Below are 7,023 nucleotides of genomic sequence, written 5' to 3' on the forward strand. Positions count from 1 at the left end.
ACCCTTTTTTTTCTGTCCCTAATACTTTATTGGTCACCTCTAGGCCTGTGCCTGGTTGGCTGGCTCCAGGGAAGGGTCACCATTCACCACTCAGCTAGAAATATGAGAAGGCCCAGGACTAGCCCTGTAGTGTCACAGATTGTGAAATACGATGGGGAAGATAGATCTGGCCTTTCCTGGGCCAGTATGGGGCACCCAGGTGGGGGCCAAGAACCCAAGCTTGGTGCCTGTCAGCCTAGTTGTGTTTGGAAAAGCATTCCTTGCTGTCATCCATGTTGGGCTTGATCGTGTCACTGCCTGGCTTCCAGCCAGCAGGACAGACTTCCCCATGCTTATCTGTGTATTGAAAGGCCTGGACCAGCCACAGAGGCTCATCCACAGAGCGCCCCACAGGCAAATCATTGATGGTGATCTTGTGAAGGACACCCTTGCTATCGATGATAAAGAGGCACCTATAGGCAAGTCCCTCATCTTCCTTCAGCATACCATAAGCTTCTGGTTACATCAGCCAGCAATGGGATGTTCAGAGGGCCCAAGCCTCCCTCCTTCTGAGGGGTGCTAATCCAAGCCAGGCAGGTGAACTGAGAGTCTACAGAGACCCCCAGCACCTCACAGTCCATCGTGCGAAAGTCCTTGGTATGCTTGCTGAAAGTGATGATCTCTATTGGGCACACAAAAGTGAAGAAACAGGTAGAAAATAGGACCACATATATCCCTCTGTATTCTGAAAGCTTCACCTCCTTGAAGGCACTGTCCATCACGGTGGTGGCCTGGAAATTCAGGGTGGGCTTTCTGTTGTGAGCTTTTCTGGAGGCCATGACTGAAAGCTGTGTGGGGAAGGGTGGGACGCATAGAGCAGCAGACCAACTGACTCGCATTCTCAGAGACTGACACCTTTTTTTAGTATAACCATCCTAGTGCATGTAAAATGGTATCTCATTATGGTTTTGATTTGCATTTCCCTATTGACAATTGAAGCCAAGCATCTTTTCATGTGCTTAATTAGCCTTTTGTGTATGTCTAGTTGGATTCTTTGGCCATTTTTTAAATTGGGTCATTGTCTTTTTATTGTGGAGTTATAAGGGTTCTTTATATATTCTAAAACTAGTCCCATATCAAATTTGTGATTCACAAAAATTTTCTCCCACTCTGTAGATTGCCTTTTCACTTTCTTGATGTTGTCCTTTGATGTAGTCCAGAAGTCTGTACCTTTGTTGTTGTTGCTTATGCATACTGTTGGTGTCATATGTAAGAAACCATTGTCCAATCCAAGGCCATGAAGATTTACCCCTATGTTTTTTAAAGAATTGTACAGCTTTAGCTTTTATATTTAGGTTGTTGATCCATTTTGAGTTAATTTTTGTATATGGTATGAAGTTGAGAGTCCAGCTACATTCTTTTTTTTTTTTTTCACTGTGTGGTTGCCTCTCACTCACGCCCCCAACTGGGGACCTGCCGTGCGACCTAGTAATGTGCCCTGACTGGGAATCGAACCAGCGACACTTGGCTCGCAGGCCAATGCTCAATCCACTGAGCCATAGCAGCCAGGGCTTTTTTTTTTTTAAGTATATTTTATTGATTATGTTGTTACAAGTTCCATTTTTTTTCTCTTTTGCTCCCCTCCACCCAGAATCCCCCTTCCGCCATCAATCCCACCCCCCTTAGTTCATGTCCATGGGTCGTGCATATAAGTTCTATGGCTTCACCCTTTCCTATATTATTCTTTTTTTTTAAGTTAATTAATTAATTTTTTATAACAATAAAAAATAACAGTTCCCCCCTCTCAGACTTAAGACCCTTTATAATCTTATAAAGGACAATGGGCAAAGGTCTTGTGCTCCTCTAGCTGCTTCAAGCTGGACATGGTCGTCGTCCTACCTACCCTTGGGTCCAGAAATTCCTAATAAGAGTGGGGGTGTAGAGGGGAAGGTGGCTTTCCCACATGGGGAAGGATTTTGCAGACTCCAGGTCAATTGGCTGTCCCCGCACAATGGTGTGCTTGGTTTAACAGGCTGGCATCCTTGTTGTATTCTCGGAGCAGCAGATTTGGCAACAGGGTTAAAAGGCATCATTCAATCTATAACCACTAGATGACAAAAGGCAGGGATTAATTTTTCAATGTCCCACATTAGGGGAAAAAAAGGCTTCTTTGGAGGAAGGTGTGCAAGGCATGTCACACATGTCCAAAACCCTTTTGTCCCCTATACTTAGTTTGGGCTGAGGGCCAGCTACATTCTTTTGCATGTGTATATCTAGCTTCCCAGCGCCATTTGTAGAATAGACTGTTCAAGACCCATTGAATGGTCTTGGCAGCTTTGTCAAAAATCAATGGATCTTAGATATATGGACTTATTTCTGGACTCTCAGTTCTATTTCACTAATCTATCTGTCAATACTTATGCCACTACAACACAGTCTTGATTACTGTATACTTGTAGTAAGTTTTGTAATAAGGAATTGTGAGTTCTCCAACTTTGTCTTTTTTTTTTTCCATTTTGTTTTAACTATTCCAGGTTCTTTGCATTTTTTTCATATGAGTTTTAGGATCAGCATATCAATTTCTGCAAAAAAAAAAAAAGTAGAACAATATTCTTCTTATTTGTGAACATGAATGTCTTTCCATTTAGATCTTCTTTAATTTCTTTTAGTGATGTTGTATAGTTTTCAGTGTATCTTGCTCCTTTTTGTTAAGCTCACATTTGCCAGACTTTAGCTTAGTTGTCTGCTCTAGTTTTCTCAGCTTTTTCTCCGTCGGTGGCCCCTGGGCCCACTAGCATTACCACTCTATGGACAGTACTCTGACCTAGGTCCTCAGTGACCCCTTAGTTAAATGTCCACTGAGTACCTTCCTTCTGGAGAAAAGTTCTCTTCCCATGGACTTCTGAGATCATTTGCATTTATGAATATTTTTCTTAAAATCCCTTCTTGTGTCGCTTTCACAAACCATTCTTCTTGCTCTATCTCTATCCTTCACTGATCCTACTCCTCCTTTTCTCCTCCTCCTCTTCCCCCTCTCCCTGACCTTCCTGCAGTCCCTTAAATGTCGAGTTTCTGTTCTTGATCATCTTCTCTTCCATGTGAATGAGTTCATTGTTGGTAAACTCATTGACTCCCAGAGCCTTAGCCTCCATGTTTACCTCAGAGCCTTTCAATCCTCCTCCTCCAGCTCCACCCCAGTGCTGTAACCCCGGGGCAGGAGGCCACCCTTCCCTGGGCTCCCTCTCCTGAGTAACCTGGGCCTCTTCTCATATTGCTGAGGTTGCTTAGTGATAACACCCAGCCAGAAGCAAACCTAGAAGTCACCGTGCTTGACTGTCCCCTCTTGCCCTCACTTCCCAAATCTCATGACTGTCACATCCTTTTGCTTTTGCCCCCTAAATATTCAAAAGAAATCTCTAAACTGGTATAGGGTAGGCTCCTGTCTTTAGCCACTGACTCTGTGCACGGGGAGGGAGGTGGGAGTGCAACAACCCAATCTGCAGCATCCAAAACACAAACGCTAAGTGACCAATGCAGACCATAGGCTCAGAGCAGACAGAGGGAAGTGGCCCACACTGAGCTGTGAAGAACCGATGTCAGCAGAGAGCAAGAAGGTGGACCAGAAGAACTACACTGCACCACAGAGACACCTGAGTGTGAGGCTCAGGAGCAGTCAGTCCTAGCCAAGGTGGGAGGGAGGGTACAGGAGGGTAGTGGGAGTGTGACTAAGTGCAGTTGGGACTCTAGCTGGGATCTGAGATGACTTGGCTGCCTTTCATCCACATCCCTTAGGCCTTTGTGACTTCAGATCGTCGTCGTCGTCGGCAGCCGTCCGTCTCGAGAGACGATGGTGTAGCTTCTTAAGAGTCTACCTGCACCGCCGAGAATGGCTGTGCAGTCCGACTCGGGAGTGACATGGTATCTGTCTCCTCCCGTGTTGAATCGACATCTTGCGATGACGCTGAAGCTACAGAGCCTGGGCAGGGTAATATGGAGGGTCTGCTGTTGCCCATGCAGCAGACCCCCCCTCTCTTCGCAGCTGAAGGGTCCAAGGGAAAGACGGAGTCGATACAGCTTGGCTTCAGGTGCGCCGCAGGAGTTGCCGGTGTTGACTACAACATCAAACCGCCTTAGGGACTCCGGCTCCGGATTTTCTGTCGGGGTTTACTCCCTTAGCCTTTCCCCTGAAGAGGTATGCCGCAAGGCAGCGGAGGTTTTTTGGAATCAGAGTTTTCCTTCTCTGATGTGCCCTGACTGGAAGATCGAACCAGCGACACTTAGCTCGCAGGCCGACGCTCAATCCACTGAGCTAAACCAGCCAGGGCTAAAAGAAAGAGTGGGGCTCGTCCGGGATTTGAACGCGGGACCTCTCGCACCCTAAGCGAGAATCATACCCCTAGACCAACGAGCCACAGCACTGACTTCAGATACAGCACTTAATACGGAAGCCTCAGTTTCCTTATCTGACACCTGGGTTGGGGAGGGGACCACCTATAATCATGGTTATAAAAGTCCTTTGTAAATGATGAAGTGCTAGATAAGCTTAAGGCAGCGCAGGGCCAAAGGGAAGTGGCTGCACATTGTAAAAGCCACGAACACCAATACAAAAGCTCAGGCTTTACTTTTTGGGTATGGTGAGGGTATTAGGTGGGACTCTTTCAATCCCAAGGGACAGAAACCCAACGTGGACTGGCCCAAACCAAAAGAGAATGGATTGGCTGTTGTCGTGAGTAATCTAAAGGTGGCTCTGTCTGTACCACAGCTGGATCCTGGGGACCTGGGATGATTTCCCTGTCTCCATCTCTCTGGGTTTTCCTCTTTCCTGCTTGCCCCTCAGCCACTGCATCTCTCGCCTCTGCTTCCCTCTTAGGTCCAGGGAGCCCTCATTAAACTCACACCTCCAGCTACCAAGATGGCTTTCACATGGAGAGTTCTTTGATTGGCTTAGGGTGGATCACTGCCCATCCCTGAACCAAGTGGGAAGGTAGATGTAGCCTCTAACTGGCCAACCAGGTTAGTGCCCTCCTCTGCATTGGGGTGGGACCAAAGAGATAAGGAAGACTTGGCAAGGAAGGACCCTCAGAGGTTGGGGTGCAGACTGCAAGAAAGGAGTCCTGGGCCTGAACAGAGTGATTAAACCTCCCGTGAGGTGGTGGGAGGCAATGCCTTAGAAAGATATGAGGAGGGCAGATCTGGGCAGTGACCGGGAATGCCTGTCTCACAGAGGAAGGCCGGCCACCTTGCAGTTCCCAAGCTGTCCTTACCTCTCCACAGCCTCTTTCTCAGCTTCCCATTAGTCCTGAGTAGGGATTACTTGACTGTGCCCATTTTACAGGTGTGGCTGAATGGCTTTCCCAACACGAATGGAAGTTGGAGTCCCCACTTGGCAAACCACTAGCCTGCCCATTCTCAGGGGTAAATTTTTCTTAAGGAGCCAGCACTGGGTGTCCAGGGCAGGTGGCAGGCATGGAGGGGCCCTTTCTTCAACCCAACCAGACCTTTGGGGTGTGAGAGAGATTCACGCTGGGTGAGGGGCTGCTGGCAGGACACAGACCCTACTGGGCACTCCAGCCTAGCAGGGGCCTCTAGGAAGACGCAGATATGGGCTGTGGAGTGCAGGGCAGGGTGACCCAGCAAGCTTCACGCAGAAGGCTGCCTTGAACTCACTGAGCACCCACGGTGCTCTGGAGACTGGGATGAGCACCAGCATCTCAGGATGGAGGACAGTCTCAGCGAGGGGTGGCAGGCAGTGATGTGGATAGCGGTGCCGAGACCAGAAACTCTGGGCCCCACCTGGGGGTTCTGGGCACGCAGGTGAAGCTCAGCGTGGAAGTCACGCGCCCCCGCGGGCGTTCTCCCCGCGCAGCTCCCGGATCCCCGCCGCCCGCCGGCGATTTGGGCGCGTCAGCAGAGCGGAAACGGGCGCGGCGCCAGCCCCGGCGGGGACGCGGCCTGGCAGCGCCGCCGCGGCTCCGCAGCTTCTGTTCCGCCCGCGTTTGTGTTGGCAGCTGCCTGCGGCGCGCGGCCGGGCGCGATGAAAGGGCCTTCTGTCTGCGCCCCAGCGGCCCCGCGCGGCTTTCATTCTTAATATAATCTTCACTTCATTTTTAACCGAGCAGAGGTTCTCTTGGAATTTTTCCCCTTCTTCCAAAAATACATGTGCGCGTGTGTGTTTTGCAAAAGGCCCTTCACGGTGAAGGTCGGGATTGTCCTGGGGAAGGGAAGTGCGAAACCCGAGGCGGATTCAGAGCGAGACAGAAATCCCTTCTTCCTATGGAGGGGACTCCCCCGGGGTCACCGCCTCTACTGAGGTGTCCCCCATCTCAGGCCCCCTGGCCTCACACCTACCCCAAGATGAATAGGCAGTTTAGAAATCGAAGTCAGTGTGTCGGGGGTGGGTGCTTTCTCGAGGGGTCCCTGACAGGAGCTGGTCAGAGAGCATTATCTTTAGGTGTGGCCAGCCAGGGCTGTCCTCCCAGAAATGGATGGGAAAGGAGAAGGAGACCCCTGAGTCCCAGGTTCTGCTTGGGAAACCATACTCTGTGCTGATGCCCATGTGTGGGCTTAAAGCAGCCTGCAACACTGTCTGAAAGCCGGTCACCAGCCACCCAGCTATGCACCTGGCTGGGCAGAGGGGTGTTCCCTCTAATGTAATTTGCCGGATTATACCAAAGACTGTTACTTTTAAAAAAATATTTTATTTATTTACTTTTAGAGAGAGGGGAAAGGAGGGAGAGAGAGAGAGAGAAACATCAGTGTGTGTGTGGTTGCCTCTTGTGCGACCCCAGTTGGAAACCTGGCCCACCACCCAGGCCTATACCCTAACTGGGAATTAAACCCTTTGGTTCACAGGCTGGCGCTCAATCTACTGAGCCACACCAGCCAGGGCCCAAAGCCTGTTACTTGAAGAGACCCCCACCTCAAGCATCACAGGGCCAGAGCTCCCTATACCTATTTCCAAGTTCCCAGGCCCTGGGAGTTAGGTGTGATTGATTATCCAATCAGAAGGGAAAAAGAAGGCTCAGAAAAGCTAGGTAACTTGCC

At 49.7% G+C, this 7,023-nt stretch overlaps 1 non-coding gene and 1 pseudogene across 1 annotated transcript; both read right to left on the reverse strand.

Annotated features, from left to right (window-relative positions):
- Positions 1-235: 235 nt before the first annotated feature.
- Positions 236-818, reverse strand: LOC150009090 (peroxiredoxin-2 pseudogene; annotated as a pseudogene).
- A 3,500-nt stretch (positions 819-4,318) lies between these two features.
- Positions 4,319-4,390, reverse strand: TRNAP-AGG (transfer RNA proline (anticodon AGG)). Its single transcript has one exon. It is a non-coding gene; the product is annotated as a tRNA-Pro (tRNA).
- Positions 4,391-7,023: the final 2,633 nt, after the last annotated feature.

Source organism: Furipterus horrens, unplaced genomic scaffold, assembly GCF_987537825.1.
Source record: "Furipterus horrens unplaced genomic scaffold, mFurHor1.1.pri manual_scaffold_5, whole genome shotgun sequence".
Lineage (NCBI taxonomy): Eukaryota > Metazoa > Chordata > Mammalia > Chiroptera > Furipteridae > Furipterus > Furipterus horrens.